At 38.9% G+C, this 19,546-nt stretch overlaps 1 long non-coding RNA gene across 3 annotated transcripts in view; it reads right to left on the bottom strand.

The window, feature by feature from the left end:
* LOC137854223 (uncharacterized) overlaps nucleotides 1-19,546 on the bottom strand; it is a 49,630-nt gene that overhangs the window by 13,226 nt on the left and 16,858 nt on the right. Inside the window, exons 1-2 of one of the 3 annotated variants that reach the window (XR_011095027.1) lie at nucleotides 10,696-11,719; nucleotides 10,183-10,398 (exon numbers count right to left, since the gene is read on the bottom strand). This is a non-coding gene — a long non-coding RNA (uncharacterized lncRNA). Of the gene's footprint in view, nucleotides 1-7,183; nucleotides 9,066-10,182; nucleotides 10,399-10,695; nucleotides 11,720-19,546 lie in introns of those variants that run through there. The other 2 variants (XR_011095028.1, XR_011095026.1) reach the window with 2 other exon arrangements.

The following is a 19,546-nucleotide window of genomic DNA, read 5'->3' as shown; positions in this document are numbered from 1 at the left end:
AAATATTGCTTTTACATTTTTCATATATAATAAGCTTAGTTCACTGACACGTTTGTTTTTTCAAAGCCACCTTCAGAGAGATCTGAAAAGCTTGTAGCATTTCAATGAAGTGAAAGCAAAGTTAATAGAAATACAGTGGAAACTCCAGACTTCCAATTCTGATAAACTGACTGAAATAAGGTACATAGAATTCTGAAATTATTCCAGTTATAGTAATTGGATTTTAAAGATACTTTTCATTTTAGATATGTGATATTTTTAGTGACAGAGTCTTACTCAACAGGTTCATTGTTTCATGCATTTCCCTTTGGTGCTTTGAAAAGAAAGCAAGTTTGTTCTTTCCATCTGTAGCCATTCCCTCGGTAGCTGTCATTTAATATGTAAAAAAAAAAAAAAAAGAAAAAGAAAAGATCATGAGATCATGTTGTATATCTGTATGCATTTGGCTATGCATTATTTATTTATTTATTTGATTATTTATTTTTCCCGGAGATGTATCTTGGAGTTTGGAGAATAGTTTTGACGAAAATGCCTTGTTTACTGTAGGATCAATTAAAAAAAAATAAAGCAAAGGAAGGAGGAAATGTGTTGGCATTAGTTATCTATCTCTTTCCTTTTGAGAGTGTTTTTTGAAAAGCACCTCAAGGACAGCGATCCTTGTTTTAATCCAATAACTTCAGGCTGAATACAAATGCTCTGATTGTGACAGGTCTTGGTTTAAATTCTCTCCAACCTAGGGAAATCAAATCTGTTTCTCCCACTTTCAATGAGATTGCCTGAATTAGAGATGATTACCTGTTAAACACCTGGCCAGTCTCAAGAATCAGACTTTTAAGAAGTAAACAGGAGACATAGGTTTCCTTCTCATTTTTCCCGATGTTTACTCAGCAACTGCTTAACATAGAATTAATCCTTGCAGCAGTAAATGGAGCCCAGGAATCTTCTAACCTGAAGTTTGTTCAAGCAGGCTGCTGTGTTTGTTTGTTTGTGGGTTTTGTTACTCTTAAAGAGTAACACAGCTGCAAGAAGAGACAGGAGGAATTAAATCGTCCACTTTCACCTAAACAAGCTTATTATTGAATAGTGAGAAGAGCATTCGGCAGTGGGAAGGTTATTTTGTTCCCCTCCTATGATACTTGAAAAGGTATCTAAATTCTAGTCTCAGACTTTTTGCTCAGACTTGCAGTGTTGGAAATTTTCAGCGATATTATCTGGGAGTTACCCACTCTTAGCAGCTCTTCCTCTTATCTTTCAAGGACAAATGTGGATCCTATTGCACTCTCTTAGAGGCCATTTTTGCATGCTAATCCTTCTTCATGGTTTGGGGAAATACATCTATCCCCTTTTTGTGTTTCCTTGGTGCTTGCTCAACACCTAATTATGTCTCTTACAAGATAGAAGATTTAAGTATTTAACAGTAGGCAGTGGTTTTTGCTCCAGAAGACAGGTGTGGTAATCACGTGCCATCACACCCTTCTTAAAACATTGATGGGTTTTATCTTTTTTTTTTTTTTTTGGTTGGTTTCTGTTTTTAATCTGTCCCTAAATTCATTTATCTACAAAGAAAACAACAACAAAAAATCTTTGTTTCATGGGAATGCAAAAGCCCCATGGTTTCACATGACATCTCTCTGCTAAGGATTTCTTTATTAAAAGAGTTTGGATTCATTCTCAGTTCCTTAAAAGTGGTAATTTCTAAATATTTCTAAAGCCCCATGGGCGTGACTCCCCTTGCTTCAAGACTCAAGCGTCTTTTAAAGAGGTCAGATGGGGTGCACTCCTACAAAGCTCCTTATCAGGAAAACACTTTTTATTAATTCCTCAATTATGCAAAACCAGCAAAAGATGTTAAAAACAGTGCCTTCGTTGCCAGTAAGGCTCCAAAATAATTCTGAAATAGTGTGTTATGAGTTCTGAGCATTTTTGTTAATCTATTTTAATTATAATGTCAATAGGGTGTGATATAACATAGCCATACAAACATTTGTGCAGCGCTGCACTGCGGTTTTGGAAATAATTGTATTTCCATTAATGCAAATGCTTGAAAAATTCAACTTATCTTGCCTCTTTCAAACAGAGACCACACTACAGAAACTCTTTTAAAACATTCTGTACTGACTACTTAGAGGGGGTTGAAGATTTCAGAAAATGGAAAGGGGATAATTGGATACAGTGCAAGTGCACTGTATTAGATAGGAGACACTGAGCAGTCCTGGGATCTGGGAATTGTATTAAATAACCTTAAATAAGCTTCATGCACTGTATTAACTAACGTTATAATGGGATTTCTAGAATGCATTACTTTACTACAGAGGTCTTAGCCAATTACAACCTCTCAAAATGGAGAGTTCTAAACAGCAGGCTATCCAGAATACAGAGAAATAGTGATACTTATTTATGAACTGCAAAGGAATGCAATAGCTACAGTGCTAACAATAAGATGAGAACAAAATTATTCGCTGTGTTACTCATACCAATCAGAAACTTTGGATGTCTTTTGGCTGAACAGAAAGATGCCTATAGAGTAGCTGGAGGAAGAAACAAACCTTTATGGAACAAGTGCTTGTATCAGAGATGTATTTCTTTAGAGGGAAAATGACATATGAGACTTCTGTTGATCCTCAACAGCACAATCCAGACATGCCATGGAATGACCCTAGCACCCTGATTTGTGTGAGGAGGAAGGGGCACAAGTTGTCCCGAGGAGGTACTCTTTAGCAGGGAGGAAGTCCCAGAGGCTTCATCTCACGTGAGCCTCCTCTCCAAGCAGTCTGGCTGGTGACATGGCCCTGGCCTGGGCCAGATGGTACAGCTGAGCCGGCCTTGCAGATGCTTCTGCCCTTGCGTTACCATGCAGGACTCGCCTGGCTATGTTATAACATGGCTTATTGATCCTTTGATGGATGATTTATTTCTTTATTTATCTCAGCTATTTTACTGATGTGGTCTTTAGCTGCCTGGATTTGGTCTTACATGTGTGCATGTGAGAGTGTTGTTTTATCTTCAGTGCTGTTACTCTTTAAAAGAGGGGTATTAATTGCCTGTCAGATTGTTTTTATGACTTTGTTACACAATGCAACAGACTCCTTTATTTATCTTTTATGTAGCACTGAATTATCTTCAAAATGAGCTATTTGAGGCAATGGTTACAAGATGGGCAATAAACAGATTAGAATCAAACTCCAGTAGAAGTCCCCAATCATCCCCACTAAATACTGCCTTTGAAGACCAAATGGATGAAAGATAGTGTTAGGTTGTAAGAAATAAGCTCCCTCCAAACAAACTGCTTTTTGACTGGTTTTGTTCACCTTCTTCTTGAGCATCATGTACTAAATGTTGCCAAAAGCAAGATTCCAAAGAAATAAAGAACATTGTTCCATTCTGGTTAGCAAATCTTTTGACCTGATTGTCTCACCACTTGCTCAGAAATGTGCCTTGTCTGTCCTGTATGACAGGACAAAACTAAACAGAAATCTGGCGTACTGTGTCTTCCCCACTGTGTACTGTCCCTGTGCTGTAATTTTGCTCGTTACTCCGTGTTGGAGCAATGAATACTTTTCTCTGGTCTCTCTGTTAGCAAAGTTGTTTGGATCTCTGTGTGGAAAAGGTGCTAGATAAACACCAGATTTAAAAAAAGAAACAGAGAGAGATGTCATTTCCAGTGCAGGTATTGTGGAAACCCAGTGGAAAGTACAACAAATCATTTTCCAGCCACAGATGTCCTCAGGGAAAAACTTTGACAATTAGTTTCTTTAAAATAGGAAATATTTTAACTATTTTCATGAGTGTTGAACCCACATTCAGAAAGGATGAGAGAATGTATTTAGAGTTTGATATTTACTTGCCCAATTCATTTACCAAATGTATGGCACCTGAACAGACCTCTGATGGACGTACAAAAGACTGAGTGCCTCACTGCACATTTGTAAAGCAGATGACTGACATATCACATCATTTCTTTGAGTCACGGAACTGATTTATATGCTGTGTGCTATAGACATCGCTTTGTCAGTTGGGACCGTAAAAACCCCCACAGGCAATTGTCTGCTATTCAGTCTTTGCCATTCACTGAAATTATAGATAATTTTAGCCTGTGCATTTGCAAACTGTGCTTTGCCATTTCCATTTGAAAACGCTTTTGTGTTAAACATTTTTGACTCGTCTAAATAAATATTATCCATAATAACCCTATATCAATCCATTACAAAACCATGAAAGTACGTACTGCATTTAGATTTAATCCCTGAAACAAAGCCTGTTCCCACCTCACTTGCATGCTGTGTTCACAGCTGATCCTCACAGCTGCTGAAATAAGAACAACAGAGAAATCTGAGATTGCTTTTCATCTTGGTAAAGCTATAGGATCTACAATGAAATCACATTTGAGTCACTGGTCTTTGGAGAGGCACATGAACAAATTCCTAAAGTACAGACACCTATTGGCAGATATGTAAGCCTCTGTATATGGGTGGAGATATGTATTCAAATGTACTCAATTCCAAATTCCATCAAAAACCCATTAGCGACACATTTATATCAATAGCTAAAAGAGCTTTAGTGCAGTCAACTAGAAAGAACTATTTAGGAAATAGCTGTAAGCTATGCTGGTGAAAATGAGTTTTCCATTTGAGACTGTCAACTTGCAGTATTAAGCTACAACTTTGACTTGTGATGATCCAGAAAACATAAGCTTTGTGCAGCCAGAAGGTGCTGAATGGAGAGAAGTATAAAATACCATCATTACTGTTCTAATTGCTTGCATTGAACCACTCGCTTCTCTAAAGCCTTCTTTCATTTTCAGGCAATGCTATAATACATTTTCTGGAGCAGAATAGGACAGGTGAGTTTACTTGTATATGAAAAAAAGAAAACAGAAAAGAAAACAGAAAAAAGAAAAACAGAAGCTATAAAGGTCCAGTGGCTATGGCTTCTCAAGTTAAATTACATGCAGTATACAAATATTTACTTTACTGGTTTTAAAAAGATTTACATCTTTTTTCCTTTTTATTATGTTGAAGGTATCCTTTCCAATACAACACGGACCACTAGCAACAGGGTTTCTCAGCAGATTATCTCTTTGTATGTGTTAAAATGTACAGTTCCCAAACTCGGTAGACTAAGCTTCCATGCCCTCATCTTCCAGTCTTAGGGAGTGTAAGTTTTATATGAAATATATAAATATATTGAAATATAAAAATATAAAATATACTCTGAAATCTGGAATATCTAAAGTCAAAAGCATCCTACACATGAATATATTAAACTCCAGATTTAAGTAACTTTGACTTTTCTGTTTTGACAGGCAGTTCCAGATCCTTGTTTCTCTATGTTTCAAGAATGCTTTTAATATTCCGTCTTTTATACTGTATAATAACACATTTTGTCATTCTACCTGTGATACGTTAGTTTAAATAGAAAGTTTTCAATTGTTTCTCATTTTTGCTTTTCAGACCTATTCCCACTATTTGTTACAAAGGAATAGGTAAATAGAGGGCCATAATTTTTCTGGAAAGACTTCAATATGTTTATTCTCTTACTATAGCCTAATGGCTTTGTCCTTGTTGCAAGAAGGAACAAAAGGAAAACTAAAACGCACTGAGAATGAACTTTGTAAGTGTTTCCTCAATTGCCATATGGGTTGATCCCAGCACATGAAAAAGGACAATATTTCTTCTGCCAAATATCATCCTGAGCTGTAGGTTCATTGTGGAACTGGCCTCTTAGCTTTTTGGCAATCTTTTCCCAAAGGATTATACTTAGCAGGGACTCCTCCAGCCAGTTCAGATTGGATCTAATTTTGTAGGCTAAGGGAAACAGTTTGGACTGCAAGGCCTTTCCCAGGCATTTGTTGTCCCAGTATCACTAGGTACATAGATGAGGTATATTTATTTCCTGTCCCTCCCCTTATGTTTCCATCTGGGGCAGAAATAAATCCAATGAATGGAGGGCTGTATTGCTTAGCTGTGTAGAGGGGCTGCTTTGCTCTGTGTGGGTGCTACCTGCTGAGCTGCACTGAGCTGAGATCTTCAACAAGCTGCTTACAAGAGGCACCCAGGGCTGCCTTCCGGAATATTCACAATTAATTTAAGATCCTGCAATGTGTTCCGAGTAGTTCTAATTATTCCATCAAAGTGCATTATGGTGTTTCTGTCTTTATCAAGTCTAATCTGCTATCAGGTTGTTAATTTGCCTAGGTTTATTAGAGCCTCTCACAGTCTTCTCCAGATTTCAGTTCCCTAAACAATTTTGTTATATGAACTCTTTTTAACTTGCTTTTCCTTTCAGATAATATGATGTTCCAGCACTTTTCACATATATTCATTTCAGGATTAATTGTCCCATACTGAACCTTCAGGATTTGCATGTCCTCTTTTGCATATTCATATGTCTGTGTATTAATTGGGGTTATTGGGGTATAAATTACAAGGTTCCTCATCGCCAACAACGATCATTAAAAATAGGAGGGCTTTTTTTCCAAAATGTGTGAGAAAATAATTTTCCTCTTAAAAGCCCAATCATATCTGTTCCCATACTCTTTCTTTACGAGAGTTAGTCAGCTATTTCCTTTTCTCTTCTTCATATTTTCTAGTCCATTGAAAGACATTTGTTTTTATTATGTCTCTTTCTACAATATATATCACCTGAAATGTATTTTTACCCCATTTCATATGCAGGTTTCTGAAAGTCGTTTGTTATTTATAGGAGAGTATCATAAGTAGAACTATCTCAAATAATTGCCCAATCTTTGTCTTGCGTACTTTTTTTTTTCCTTTTTCATTCCTCATGTCTGAATCCAAACATGAAATATAGTAACGTGCTGAAATGTGACTGAAATCAAGAGCTCTCTTATCTACCGGTCTTTCAAGTGGTTTCTAACAGTAGAATAAATGCCTACTATTGATTTAATAGTGTGATCCAGAAATGTATTTGAGAGCAATTATTTTCCTATAAGTTACAGAGAACTTGTCCAAACCACTGCCAGCCCCATAGCAGCAGCAAAAGAGGGTGAAGAGACCAAAACCATTTAAGGGTTTTGCCCGTCAGACCCACCATACCATGCCTGATGTGGGGACAGATAGCTCCTCAGACTGAAGGGGCTCAGTGCCCTGTTCAGCATCTCCAAGTCCCCCATCATGCAGTGGTGGCTGTGCTGAACACACACACATGCTCCCAGCTATGCAAAGTCACATTGCTCAAATAGAATTTGAGCATTAGTCTGTTCTTTCCCTACTCTCATCATTTAGCCAGGGGCAGCACAGAGTTTTTGTTTAGCTTTGGAGAGAAAAGATAGCTCTTAACATTCAAGGCTTTGGTCTGCAAGATAGAGATGTGTCCGTGATGCTTCAGGACAAAAGCCAGCCGATAGATAGGGTGGCAGGAGCCTTTTTGGAGAAAGCGGAAAGAACAGAACTAGCCTTGAACCTAGCTGTTGGCTCTATCTAGGGAAAAAAATATTTTGAGCTTGCTAACAAGGTCTGCTATCTTTTGTGTATTTAGAGGAAGGTCTGAAACAAGAGTACAGTACAGTGTGAGCAGCATATACGTATCTACATATCATGCAGAGTATGAAGGATTTTTATTATTATTATTTATTTTAAAGTCAGATTGGTAAATCTTCACTTGAGATATTTAAATCACACACAGTTTTCACCATGTTCACTTTGAGTTTAGCAGAAAGTTAAGCAGGTCTAAAAAGCGTGCTTTTTCAAAACCTGCTTGTTTACATAGTGGTATTCATTACTCTTTGTTGCAATTTATTTTGAAATGAAATTTACCCTCCTCATAGAGATGGTGAGTTTTACACAATCTGAAGTTTGTAGATACACATGCAAAAGCGAGGTATGGCTATTGTAAATCATTACCCTGGCAGTGCTCCAAAGCCCTCAGGGCTTCAGCTGTTACACTGATAGAACAGATAGAAGCTTTACATAGAATTAATCCAAGTCAGTTACAAAAACAATATTATACCTATGTAAGTCTTGTGAAAATTAGCATTGCTTTCTGGAAATGCTTGAAAAGTATCTAGTATACAAATGTACAGAGATAATACATGATCATACAAATAACAGAGGGGACTTAGAAGCCATTTATAAACTCCAGCTGACACATGCCTTAATAGAAGAGCCTGGGGAGGTGGAAATGGAAGCATATCATAAAAAATAAAATAAAATCATTATTTAAAATATTTTATGTTTCAATATAGCCTTATTTATGTTGTCAGTTTTTAAAGACACTACTACAAAATTAGCATCACAGTAAATGAGAATTAGTGATCTTTCCCTATTTATTTATTTATTTTTGAAATACGAATAGAAATACAGACACATTTTCCCTTGGGTGGTGTGGTTTAATTGGGTTATTTTTTATAAGTTTTTTTTTTTTTTAACTGATCGGAATAGTCTGAGACATGTCAGAGAAATCTTGTTGCGTTAAATAAACCTTTAATAATATTTCACAGCTGATTACTTTGTGAATTAATTTGCCCTTGAGCAGAAGTAAATGGTCAGTGGGACCCTTGTGTTTGGGCGTAGCACAAAGGAACTGCAATCACTGTATCAGTACCTGGTGAGAGTACTGGAAAACAGAAGGAAAAGTAATGGAGAAAAAGAGACAGGAATTACACAGCAGATGTAACTGGTGTATCCCACACTACCTGCTGGTTTAAGAGACCTCTTTCTTTCCTCCTTGAAATGCAGACAGTCTCTGCTCAAGTTCATTGGTTTAAAGTGAAGGGAGTTATCTCACATTTATGCAGTTTTTGCCATTTGTAACCCCTGAACAGATTCTCACCCAGCAGCTCTCTTTAAACCTGGAAAAGGTCAGGCCCTCGCTCCTTCAGTCTTTATTATTAAAAGCTTCCTGTGTGGTTTTACTGTAGAGAAAGAGGCAGTGACCTTACATTTAATCTCATCAAAGACTCCGTGCTGTAACTTACTTAAAAGACTCCTTATGCAGGGTAGCTTTAGCCAAGGAGTCTTTCGCCAGACGATGTTATTTTTAAAGCAGCGTGCAGAATATCCCTTTGCTGCAGACTCCAACTGCTGACTAAGCAGTCTCTCCACTGCCTGGAGTAATGAGAACCGAGAGAGGTCTGAGGGAATCTGTGCTCAGCCAAATCTATCCCATATGCATGCAAAACCCAGTTGAAATCAGTCATGAGGCCGTACAGCTGTATAGGAGTACATGTGATTTATGGCATGGCAAAGGATTTGCAGAATCCTCCCTCTTTGGTGGTTTAATTTTTTAATACCTCAGCCTGAACAGAGTTAATTTTCTATTAATGAAGCAAAATAGAGTAATTAGCTCCTCAGCTTGTGCATATGTTTCCCCAAAATGCCTTTGCTGGGTTTCTGAAGTGCACAGGACTTCTAATTTTACCCACTGTTAGAATTTCTCTGTTTAAAAATGCAGCTGACATATCATGAAAAAAATGTTTCTGCTATGAGCTCTGCACGCACGCTCTGATAAATGCCTTGTCACATTCGCTCTGCTTTGTACTTGGAAAGATTTGTATTTGTTTGCTTTTATGTTTGTACACCTCTCTGGATTTTGTGTCTCTGGGAAGGGATGAGTCCGTCAGGGATGACGGCTTCTGAGCACAATGTGCTGTTCTGCATTTGGCTTTTCTCCACAGGGATTAGGTAGAGCTGGACCATGGATGAAAGGTTCAAACTCTGCCTTGGAAAAGCCCCTTCTTGGCCCTTTCCACTGAAAAGAGTCACTGCATCATTCACCTCTGGTTCAGGAAAACTTCCTAAGCCAAATTACTATTCCTAAAGAGGAAGTGTCCCTGGAAGTGCTCAAGGCCAGGCTGGATGGGGCTTTGGGCAACCTGGTCTGGTGGGACGTGTCCCTGCCCATGGCAGAGGGGTTGGAATTAGATGGTCTTTAAGGTCCCTTCCAACCCAAACCATTCTGTGGTTCTATGAAGGAAGGGGGGCAAAAAAGTGCTGCCTTGTACTTGTGGCACAAAATGGCAGGTCCTGGTTCCTTTCATTACCTTGGAAAGATAACTTCACCTCTCCATGCCTCAGTTTATGAAAAGTATAAAAATGCTACTTGGTGTTATTACCAATCAGTTTGAACACTGTGAGGCTAAACTGAGGCACTTCAGCCTTGCACAGCCCCATTGTTGGTGTGAAATACACAAAGCGAGCAGGTGGGAAGGGAATCCTGGCTTACCTTGCTGCTTGGCTGGCTCTCCCAGGAGCAGGACTCGGCCTCCTGCGGTGTGATGCCTCGCTGGAAGGAGTGGTCGCCCAGGCAGGTCTGGCACAGGGGAGCCTCCAGCTCTGAGTCCCCTGCAGGTAAGTGCATCACAGTGGACCCTGGGTATTTGAGGCTGGCGTTTGGGTGCTTTTCCACACTGACCATCGGGCTTTTAATCCACCTCCGTACCTGTTGACACAGAAGGAGATTATAGACTCCCTTGCCTGATTTATGGAAAAATCTGGGATGGAGCAGCAGGGTTTCTAATGTGGATAAAGGCACAGATTAGGGAAAATAATCAGATATAATTGTAGGATCAGATACCATATAGGTTATGGTGTGTGAACATCACAGGGCTCTTTTAGGCTGAGAATCATTTGCTGCTTCGTGCAAGTCTGTCATCAGTTTATCTACAATAACAACTGTTCAAGTTTTATAAAGATATTAAAGTGTATGATAGACTGCTGAGAAGAGGAAAACAACTACCTGAAGCAAGTACTCCCAGCCTAGAGAGCTCAATTTTCCTTCTTGAGAGAAAACAGCCTGTTTTTGCAAGTATGAAATACTAATCTCATAAATTGTCTTCAGTCACTTTCCAGAGAGGTATCTTTTGTTCATATTTGACCTTGCATACCATCTCAGCCTTATCTGTACCTCCTCCTGCTACATTCAAGGATCCGTTTCTGCTAATGACCTGCCCTGGATTTTGGCCCTGATCCCTCTAAGCTGCCTCCCCCTGTGTCTCCTTTTCCCCGATCTCCCTGTGCATGACATGGTGCGCTGCAGCAGGAAGCACCTGATTCACAGGTGCAGCACGCTGTGCTCTCAGGGCTTTGTGTGAGCCCTGTGCACAGTTTGCTTTTCCTTTCACTTCTCTGACTGTCTCTTTTATGGCATGTGAATTGAACGTGCTGCGGTTTCTAAGTGAGGAGCCAGAGACTTTCCTGAGCTGTTTTTCCAACCCATTTTGTGCAAAGGAAGCAAAGAGATGTGTTCTGTGTTATGTTTGCACCCAATCTGTTCAAAACACAGTTGACAAACATACATTTATCTCCATTCCCATTTACTCTGCCTTTTGCGTGCAGGCAGTAGGAGCGTATGAGGACATGTGCTATCAGGACTGACTGCTGGGCCGGCACCTATTTGCTCTGTGAGCTGAAACCTCTGTAGGTGACAGGGAGCCCTTGCCCTCCGCTCTGCTTGCTCAGCTTCCACCAAGGGGAAACCAGGAGGAGCATTTGGCCTCCTGCTGCATTAGGGGATGATGTTTGCTGTTAGATGATGCTTTACATTGGAAAATAAACTTTTTTTTTTTCTTTTTTACATTGCATTAGTCATAAGCGTGATGCCAAGTTTTTGGTTAGCAGTGGGAGTCTCTGCCACAGCAACTGGTTACCACGATGGCTTGTGGCAAACAAACAGAACAAAACGTGTCTGACCGGCCTCCTCCTGGTGACTCGTCAGTGAGTGATACACCCGCGATTGCCCTGCTCTGCTGACCCACCGGAAATCTCAAGGTTAGGAACATTTTTTCTTTCCTCTCTATGGAAACCAAGCAAACAGATGTCCATCTGTGGGTAAACGTGCCAATTCCCACTGCATTCTCTGTCTGCAGTTTCTGGTGATGCCATTTGGTGTGGACTGTGTCAGTCCCTGATTCTGTGTTCTGGAGCATCCCTACAAACCCGGCACTTCATTTGCCCATTACAGCTCCTGGGTGCAGTAGAAGGCAGGTGCAATGTCTGCATGCTTTGGTAACAGTTTTTTTCAGAATTAAAACCCAAGTACCTAAAGTTTTGTAGAATCTTTTTTCCAGGATGTTAAAACTAAAATATATTTTTATTGATCTGCTTTCATAATTCCTAAATTCCCTAATAGTCCTGAGAGATTTTTTACTCACCATTTTCCTTATGCAGACTTTTCTGACTTCTGGTTGGTAGGTTGAAGTTGCAAGAGGGAAGAATTATTTTTTTCAGATTTTGTTTCAATAAGCATACTTCGAAACTGTTCTTTTGACTCTAGCATGTTTTAAACACATTTATTTTGCCAAACATAATTGTTTCTATGGTTGTTAAGCACATCATTAATTATGATACTTTTTCCAAGTAAATTCATAGTTGTGTGTCTCAATCAAATTCCAGAACATGTTATGTTGAAAAGAATAATTATGTTCCTGCACCAAAAAAACAAAAAACAAAACCAAACACCAACAACCAACCAACAAGCCTAAAACCAAAAACAACCAAACCTACCAACCATCCAACCATACAAACAAAACAAAACAAACAACAACAACAAAAAAACCACATGCTTGATTTTCCAGGGGAGTTTTACTATGGGAAACATACGGCATATCGAATGTCATCTCAAGAGGAGTAAACTGTACATTTTGACCTTTTTATGTTATTCTGGTGATGTTAAATGTTTTGTGACCTGTTTCTACGTTTCTTCCTTGACATCCCGCGTCTTCAGTCAGATATTTATGGGCAAGCCAGCAAGCATGCATAAAAATACCAAACAGGCAGTATTGAGGGAGCTGTACTGCAACAAGGTGCAGGTTCAGTTTTACTCAAAATTTAAGGGACATATTCCATTTTTTTGTTCAAGACTGCTTGATTATATATCATCAGCCCAGGAAGGAACTCAAATGCAAATTTGGGCTTGAGATTTCATTGAGCCAATGATGTTCAGCTTTGTGATTTCAAATTCAGGACATTTGGAGTGACACAATTAATCATAATTTATGTCACAGATTCATCTGTTTCCATTTACATATTTCTAGTATTGGGGAGCATTCAAACTGTGATCTGGGTATCATCTCAACCATGATGAGAAATGAAAAAGAAATATGATTACATATACTGATCTGAACTCATTGTTCTGTTCAGTACAACAGGGTTTAAGGGAAGCTAAGGTGAAAAACTTCTGCAGGAGCTGGCTTAGAGAGACTTAACAAAGTAGCAGGATTTTTATTTTTATTTTTTATTTTATTTTATTTTATTTTATTTTATTTTATTTTATTTTATTTTATTTTATTTTATTTTATTTTATTTTTGTTAGTAGCTGGAAGTAGTTTAAATAAGTTAGCCGATCTAAAGTTCAAATGAACCCACAGAGAGGAGAGTTAAAACCATTCTACTTCTCCTGCATTGAATGGGGCGAAGTTTACATTCACAGATAGTCAGCTGCATTTACTCAGTCTGTGGTGTTGTGTTGACTTGGCAAAATTCAGCAAAGCCTCAAATGTGGGCTTCACACCCACCGACCAGGGTGCAGTCTGGGGCTGAATCAGTGCTGCTGCTTCGGTGGGTGCCAAATGCTGTGGCAAGAGTGCTTGTGCTCATTATTTTTAGATGTTGTCTACATGGATGTGTTAATGTCCATTGACCTAAATATGAAGTAGTTAAGCATGCAGCAAAGTGTCGTGTAGACAGCTTGCTCCAGCATTAACACAGACTTAATTCATCCCATAGCCATTTGCTTCGTTTATCTAGCTTAAAATTTCTGTCGTGATTGTGAATTAAAATGTCCATGAGGACCTTAATGACATTTAACTAATCTTCTGTAATTTTACATCTTTGGCTAATTCAGACTAATGTCCCTTAGTGTCCCTCTGCAGACAAACCCTACATTTGCCTTTTAAATTTCACAGATAATGCAGAGTAACGTGCACAGAAGAGAATGATAATTGTTACCAGTGCTCAGAGTAGAAAACTGTATGCTTCGCCACTGACTTTTGATGTTTATGGCCATCCAAAAGCATTGAAAATGTTGATCTGAAACTGCAAGTATGAATTGGCACCACCTTCATAGCAGCCGGGCCAAGAACAGACTTCTGAAGAAAAACAACTTCCCTGGGTTTAGCTCTGCAGGTCTCAGGTTTCTATTGAGGTTTGCAGATTATATGTTACTTCTCAGAGTGACTCATTTACGTTTATTGAAATGTTATGCATGCGTGTTAGTCATTGAATTGTAAGTACACACTATAGGTTTTTGTCTAGCTTTAACCTTAATAGACTTCAAAGATTTTTACATATTTAATATTTACATTTACACTAGCACTAGACAAGTACCTTAGATCTATTGCTCTCTGTTTGACTTGGGCTATCTTAAATGTCACCAACGATTTTCAAGTGCAATGCTTCATTCCTTTGAACTCACTTCCACTTAAAAATCTCCAGCACCGCATTGCACAAAAAGAAGAACAATTTTGAATAATTTTCTCACAGTTGCTTCCCCAAATGACAAAGACAGAAAGATTAACAAGGAGCAGATGATAGCTCATTATTTATGGAACTGTATGATATGCAGATACCACAGTGCTAATGCATCATTCTTCACAGTAATGTAAGGTATATTTGATTATTCAAACATTTTTATTCTTAACATGATATCCAACTACCAGTAAATAAACTAAAGCCTGCTCCCAGCTCAGGAAGCAATTCTGTTCCAAACTCTTTCTGGAGATTTATATACTTTCATTTCAAAACAAGGCTCTTTAAAACCTCCAGGCAATGCTCTCCACCGTTACAGGGTATAAACAGCTGACTCAAAGTGTGGTTGAAGGAATCAGTATAGAGCTGAGCAGTTCAGAAAAGTGCACCCAGTTCCTCTTGTCCCATCTTGACTGTAGGTTCATTATACCTTTTTCTCATCAAGAACTCATATCCACTAGAAATTATTTCTGCTACATGCCCATTGTGGAGCACCCAACAGCTTCTGATTAAGCTATAATTACACTTATGAGATTTGCTGTTCCCAAACTAATCCTTTGAAGGTTCAACCTCCTAGGCCTGTGCAGATGGTCTTGAGTCTGATTTGCTGGTGGTGTGAGCTGAGCAGCTGCCAGTGATCTGCACATCAGCATCCCATCATGCTCAGGGATACTGTCCCTTGCTGTTTGCTGAGGCTGAGCAAGACCATCTGTACCCGTCCATGCAGACAAGGTTAAGGTTTGTCAAATATTGCCTTAATGATATTACCTGGAAGTTGATTCCAAATGTTTCAGTGAACCCTTGCCATGTCTTATCTGGAGAGAATAAAATTCAAAGCAAAAAAAAGGTAGCTCAACAAAATTAGCTGAAGAGTAATCAGCTTTAATACATCTACGAACATGAATAATTTTTGAAGAGAGTTTAGAAGATCTTAATGCAGCTCATTTAAACTTTTCAAAGCACAGAAGTTTCACAGTTTCAAGTCAAATGTCTTTTTTTTTTTCCTTTTTTTTTTTTTTTTGGGTGGGGGGGCATAACTATAGTATATTTAGATTAAGGGAGAATAAAGAGATTGAGACAGATGGCTTGCTCTGAAATGATCAGAATAAAAATTTTTTGGCTGAGTAAAATCAACCTTTCCTTGAGATCTTCAATTTGTTAAGATACATGTATTTCTGATTTAGACTTTTTCATCTAAATTTGCTGTGGGAATTAAATGCATGTGAAATGGTAAATTTACTTCTCACTGTAGTTTTCTGTTTGTTAATTTGGGATAGAACACTTTGTTTGGAACAAATGCAGTTAGCTTCATAGTCACAGACTTTCATGGTTAAGAGTAAACTTAAGTATAGCTCTTTACCCTGTCACTTTTTTTTTTTTTTTTTTTTTGGTACTTCTGCTTTTACTGGAACACCAAAGACCTTTGCAGTTAGCCAAAGCTGTTCAGTATTTCTTATCTTTCTTGCAGTGACTGTAAATCGTAAACAAAATTGATGACATTTTGCCTATCCTTTCAAGAGAAGTGAGTTCATAAGTATTGCACACCCTTCTGGGATGTAGTCATCTGCTACTAATCCTAAACTAAATTAAAATGTGACTGCCCTTGTCATAAACAAGAGAATAGCCTTAAATACCCCTTTTCCAATCATGGATTACGATATCAGTGTTAAAGTATATACAGAGAGAGACATATATATATATTAAAAGTCTCTTTATTTTCTGAATCTTGTTTGCTCTAGTTTCTTTGTTTGCTTTACTTGCTAAAACCATGATATCCAACAGTGATAATCTCTCAGACTAGAAATTGCCAGATGTGATTAAATGAGATTTGCCAAGTTCCAAATTTTTTTCCACTCATTGCTTTTCCTCTTATGTAATAACAAGCAGATACGGCTTTTAATTTCATGTGGCTCAGTTGTCAATGGCATCAGTCAACTCAGCACAATTTGTACTTTAATCAGGTGTTCATAAGTCAGTCCCAATCACTGTAATAATGAGAAATATTTTTCATGAAAGAAACACCAGCATGCTCTCTGAGGGCCGCTACTGATGCAAGTGTGGCTTTAGCTGGAGTGAAGCAGGTGCTGATGGCACCTGTGGCCATTCTTTGGCATTTTCCTTGGATCTGGGGGCTTTGGAAAGCCTCGTACTTCTCAGGACACCAGTGGGCTAGTTTGCTGACTTCCCAGCTGTGGGCTGGAGTCTCAGGCATGCTGGAAACATTGGAAAAGAAAAGACCTTTTTCAGAGACCTATCGTCTTGCACAGTTAGTTAGTTTGTGAATTTAAGAGTTACTTTATTTCACTAAATTGCAGTGCCTGGTGAAGACTTCTGATTTTAGCAGGATTTAGTAAGATGATGTGAAGATACATATTCTAAGCAGTAAATGTTGATATGAATGAAGGAGGGAATAAGTTTGTAGACAAATTTAGTAGGCCATTTAAAATAACTAAAATAGCAAGCATTTGCTGAAGACTGAGGGTAAACAATTCTGGAATGGGTTAAGGGAGACTGTTGAAATCTGCTTGGTGGTCCAGTATTATCAGCCAGTTCTCAGTGAAACCTCACACCCATCAGCACATCAAGTATCATATTTAATCTGACTGTCTGTGCAACCATATGCTCTGTACAGCAGCGTTTTCTTCATCTGAAACTTTGGAGAGGCTTTCTTCCCATTTTTATGTGGGATTGGAATAAACCACTCAGTACGTGTTTGAACTCTTCTGTATTTAAATTTCATTTTTTCATAAATGTTCCTGTTTGCATCATTTTGCAAGTTTTCATGGCTCTCAGTCAGCTACTATTAACTCTACGTGTTGCATTGCAAAGTGTCTGGGTATCAATTTCCCTACCAGGCAGTATCAGATGTCTTAGCTGTGATCTAGGTCTGTGCGTGTGTTTGTTCTAGTTTTGCTTCCAAGTGATATCAAATGTACTTTTCTCCTTCTCTGATTGCAGTTCATCTGATCCCTTCTTTCCTTTTCACGCATTATCTAATTGCACCTCAGACCAGGATTTGAATTTTCATCCATTATGTAAACTGTAGGTGGACACAGAGCTCTTGGAATCATCTCCCTGCAGCCTTGGGGGCAACCGTCAGGAAACCTATTTAAATTACAATTAGGGAGGTTATGGAATGAAAAGCTCCATTGTTCAAACTGTATACAGTCATCCACTTAAATGGAAAGTGGTAAATGAGAGGCAGGCTGATTAATGCTCAGGCTGAGATATATCACTACTCTCTAGTTGGCTTCGACATTTAATTTGTCATGTCCCATGGGAAATGCAGCACGGCAAAAGAAGTAGTTTGTCAAATCACCTCAAGCTATTTCTTTCCCTCTGGAGCCCTGAAACACATCACTTTGTTGATTAATAATCACATTTTATTTTATAAAGGAAAGTGAAGGGCAACTCTCTGCTTAGTCATCATTTGCCACTCTGCAAGTGGAAAAGCTGCTTGCTAAAAGCAGGCTGAGGCCAAATAGAAGAGAACATTGCTTCCACTCAGGCCTAGATGAACGTAGCTGGATTTATGGAGAGTTCAGCTCTTCAAGCATGCCAGGAGAAAGGTTGCCTGTATTTGAGGGAAATTCTGGGAAGGAAGAACAGTCACAGTTCAGGGTGGTGGGTGCAGGGAATGATGATGTTGTTTACAGGAGCCTCGGTCAAAGGCACAGGGTGTTGCAAGACAAGGGAGTACAACCTGGCTGGGACATGACTCCTGTGAACCCTTGGGAAAGTGGTGCCAGTTCCCTGGGGTTTGATTTCTCCTCCTACCCTTCACTTCCTTTGCTGTTTCATCGTAAACTCTTTAACACTTCTTTGTGGAGAGCCTCCACATTTGTGGCCACCTGTAGGTCTGACTTAATAGATACCATGAAGAAAAGCATATGACAGCGTATGGGATGATCTTAAGTGGTTGCTGTTCATGATCCTCCTGATATCCTAGCAACTACTTTTGCCATAAAGGCTGGATTAGAGGATTGACCTATTTTAGTTCTCTTTCTTTAATATGTCACGTGTAATAAGCTTGTATAGTGTCCATTTACATCTGGCTGTATGGATTTATCCAATTACCATACAGCCACTGGGCAAGCTGGTTTGGTATTATAAATGTCCATAACTCAACCAAGCTCAGTGCCCTTCAGATCATGTCTGCAGGTTTTCTCCTGTGGAAACCAGCACACAAGGAAGAGGACACAGTTCTCACAGCATGACATGGACTGTAGCATCTGCCTGGGTCTGAGGGCAGGGAAGTATTTGGGGGTCCCCCAGACTAAGTACACACCCCTGGAACATGCTGAGGGTTTAACCTGCCCTGTATCACATCTCTGCTTGGGTTCATCATGTTGTGACAAATATCTCAGAGCTTTTGTCATGGTTCTTAACCAGCACTTCATTGCTATTTACACACTCTCACTTTCCCACACCAAAGCATTTCACTTGCCATAACAGCATCTGGCAGAAATCAAATTTATCTCAGATGAAGCATAGTAAATGTTTCTATATTTGTTGTTGTCAACAGTTGCAGTGTTAACACTTGAAATAAATAAGGCAGATTTTTATGATCTTAAGTGTGAACGGCATGTCTCCAGGCAGCAAGTCAGTGAAGGCAAAATTCTTAAAAAATATGTCGGCATGTGACTGCAGTCAGGCACCAATACCAAAAGATGATGCGTACCAATACGACTTGGAGAATTTGAGCTCCTCTAAGCATGTGTTTAAGTATTCCTGCTGAATACATTGCATAGATGTAAGTCAAGGCACAAAGAGTAGCAGAAAGCTACAGCAATAATACCAGAAGGCACAGCATTAATACCAGTAACAAGGTTTCATGAGCACACACAACTGCCTGGCTGATTTTCCTGTCCCACTCAATGGGAGAGTTCTTGTGAGCTCAAATAGTGCAGGAGAAAATCTGTCATGCTCATATTTCATGTTGATTGCTAAATTGACTTTTGCTCTGTCCTTTTATTAAATGGCTGATCTGTTTGAAAAGAGGCACAAAAAAATCTAAACAACTGAACAGGCATCACTTAAGATTTTCCGCTCTTCCTTCCTCCCATGTTGTCCTTGATAACAATTGTTAGTCTCATGGGATTATTTTCTTTGTGAATAAATAA

This window comes from Anas acuta, chromosome 3, assembly GCF_963932015.1.
Source record: "Anas acuta chromosome 3, bAnaAcu1.1, whole genome shotgun sequence".
In the NCBI taxonomy this organism is placed as follows: domain Eukaryota; kingdom Metazoa; phylum Chordata; class Aves; order Anseriformes; family Anatidae; genus Anas; species Anas acuta.
This window is presented reverse-complemented; position numbering and strand designations above follow the sequence as displayed.